At 39.7% G+C, this 2,919-nt stretch overlaps 1 protein-coding gene across 5 annotated transcripts in view; it reads right to left on the bottom strand.

The window, feature by feature from the left end:
- The window catches only part of LOC111086230 (Down syndrome cell adhesion molecule-like protein Dscam2), a 121,920-nt gene that overhangs the window by 84,761 nt on the left and 34,240 nt on the right, over positions 1-2,919 (bottom strand). The gene's annotated exons all lie outside the window — the stretch shown is intronic.

Here is a 2,919-nt window from a genome sequence, read left to right as displayed (position 1 = left end):
GAAAGGGCGAGTATGCTTGGTGTGACGGGGATTCGAACCCGCGACCCGCAGATTGTGAGTCAAGTCCCTAACCACCTTGCCACATTTGATAAGAAACTAAATATAATATTTGTTTGTTTGGATTATTTTCTCTCTGTCCAACACGGGAATCGAACCGTGGATCCTATTGCTGTAAGTCCGCAGCGAGTGTCTAATTGTAATATCTTTGCTTAAGCAAACAAATGTAACTCTAACCATGAACCTCACAAAATGTTGCCCCCAGTGGCGCAGCGACGTGTCTGCAAACTTACAACGCTAGAAGCCTGGTTTCGATACCCGTGGTGGGCAGAGCACAGATAGCCCTTGTGTAGCTTTGTGCATAATTAAAAACAAACAGACAACAACAAAAATATACATATAAATATGCTTGTTTTTTGTTTTAGCGCAAAGCCACATTAGGCTTTGTCCATTGCGGGTAGTCGAACTCCGGAATTTAGAGTTTTAAATCTGTAGATTTATTGCTGATCCACCAGGAGATAGTTTTGAATATACATAGAATCAGAAAAATTCGGTGATGGCTTTCACCATCTAGGAATGCGTAGAATTCTACTCCAAGATGAGCCAAATGTGTAGAATTTTATCTAAAAACAAACTTGGAGTAGATTTTGTTCTAAGGAATAAACACAAGCAAAAGAAAAAAAAACTCGATCGCTCACAAGGGATATAACGTCATGCTTATTGAGTCACTATTCATTTCTCAACTGAAGTAAAGACAAGAATGTCTCTCCTCTCACCTACACAGTTTCCGCGTTATCAATAAAAATAGCTTACTTGTAATAAACCAGAAAATATCACATACGAAAATAATTCTCGTTCGATTCTTCTGAAATCATACTGTCTCGCGAAAATCCGAGATAACGTGACGTGTTTATGCCCGGCGCTGACTCGTGCAATAAAATGAATAAAGCTAATAGGTCGAAGGAAGTGGGAGATCCGCAACATTTTCAAACGTTGTTAAACCTTCCAGCGTCAAAGAATCTGCAGAAGATCCAGTGAAAGACATTTTCTTCCTCCTCTCTCTCTCTCTCTCCGTTGTTCCTGTTTTATGTCGCACTTATAAACCTGAACGCTCTCTATCTATCTGCTACAAAAGACTCACATAAGCTCATAAGAGAGAGGAACGAACTCTCCGAGGTCGTAAACAATGTGTTAAGATTTGAGGTTGTGGACTGAGAGTAACCATTCCTCTATGCCCATCAATCTTATTCTTCTGCTATAAAACGTAAGGCTGTGATAAGAAAGCTATGTTCTCGCGCAACGCTTTTAGCAAGGGAAGTTTCTATCGGTTGATAACCTAACAATAGCTATTCGGAACGTAACATTAGAGACAGAAAAATCTTTATATAAACAATTTTTTTCTTTTAGTTACTTCTTATAATGGTTATTCGTAGATATTTGTTTGTTTGTTTTGAATTTCGCGCAAAGCTACACGAGGGCTATCTGCGCTAGCCGTCCCTAATTTAGCAGTGTAAGACTAGAAGGAAGGCAACTAGTTATCACCACCCACCGCCAACTCTTGGGCTACTATTTTACCAGCGAATAGTGGGACTGACCGTCACATTATAACGCCCCCACGGCTGAAAGGGCGAGCATGTTTGGTGTGACGGGGATTCGAACCCGCGACCCGCAGATTGCGAGTTGAGCGCCCCTAACCACCTGGCCATGCCGGGCCGTTATTCGTAGATTATGTTATTACAAAGATTATTATCAAGAATGGGCGTTTGCTTGTTATCTTACACATGAAATTCATTGTATTACTCTTTCAAAATGATATGTTTTTGTTTTTCACATTTATTATCCCTGAGTGAATGTACACACGAAATTTTAATTACGTTAACTTCATTCTCAGGAAGACTTATTATTTTCGTGTTTTTCGTCTTTTTTTTTTCTATCTATTCATTTGATTTGTTTAAAGTTAAGCACAAAGCTACACAATGAGCTATCTCTGCTCTGCCCACCACGAGTATCGAAACGCGGTTTCTAGCGTTGCAAGTCCGCAGACATACCGCTGTGCCACTGGAGGGCCTATCTATTCAATTCATCCTCTATATAGCATGGTCTGGAACACTGTAAACTTGGCTAATAGTTTGACCCATTTACACTCCGAGTTCGTTGCCTCGAAGATAAGGAGGCTTAGGTAACATCGTGTATCTGATTCACTATATAATATAGTTTTTAGCTTCCTTCCTAGTTTTCTGTACTTGCTGTGTTGAAGTACAGTATATTCATCACGTAAAGTTAACACTAAACAGAACCACCACCCCTTTTAAGAAAAATATTCGAGCGGTTTATATAAAGCGGTTAATTAAAAGACGTTCGTTCTTGGACTCTGTAAGTAGTAACGACTTTTCAATTCCATTAGTGGTCAGGACGCGGGTTCGAATCCCGTCACTCGCCCTTTCCGCCTTGGAAGCATTATAATGTGACAACCAAACCCACAATTCGTTGGTGGAAAGAGCAGCCCAAGACTTGGCGATGGATGGTGTTGACTAGCTGCCTTCTCTCTGGTCTTCCTCTTCTAAATTATGGTACGGCTAGCGCAGATAGCTCTCGAGTAGCTTTGCGCGAAATTCAACAAACAAACAAATAAACCAGTTTCATTATTGTGGAAAATTTGGTTAAATGCTGTTAGGTAGCTATTACAAGTATTTTCAAAAACTTCCTTTTATCTCTGAAAAGGAAAGCGCCACCTGTCGAAATATCTAGATTTTCATCTTTCTTCTTAATTTAAATGATTTACCAAACGTTTTAAACCCAACGTGTTTTTTTAATATCATGGCAATTTTTTTATATATATTTAAAATTTTTAGGAGTGCAGTTCGGCCCTGTGGGAGAGCTCAGAACTTCGAAGCTGACTTTAAGCTGTGGGTGAGTTATAAA

The sequence above is a fragment of the Limulus polyphemus genome, unplaced genomic scaffold (genome assembly GCF_000517525.1).
Source record: "Limulus polyphemus unplaced genomic scaffold, Limulus_polyphemus-2.1.2 Scaffold939, whole genome shotgun sequence".
NCBI classification, from domain to species: domain Eukaryota; kingdom Metazoa; phylum Arthropoda; class Merostomata; order Xiphosura; family Limulidae; genus Limulus; species Limulus polyphemus.
Note: the sequence above shows the minus strand (reverse complement) of the source record. Positions and strands in the feature narration are given on the sequence as shown.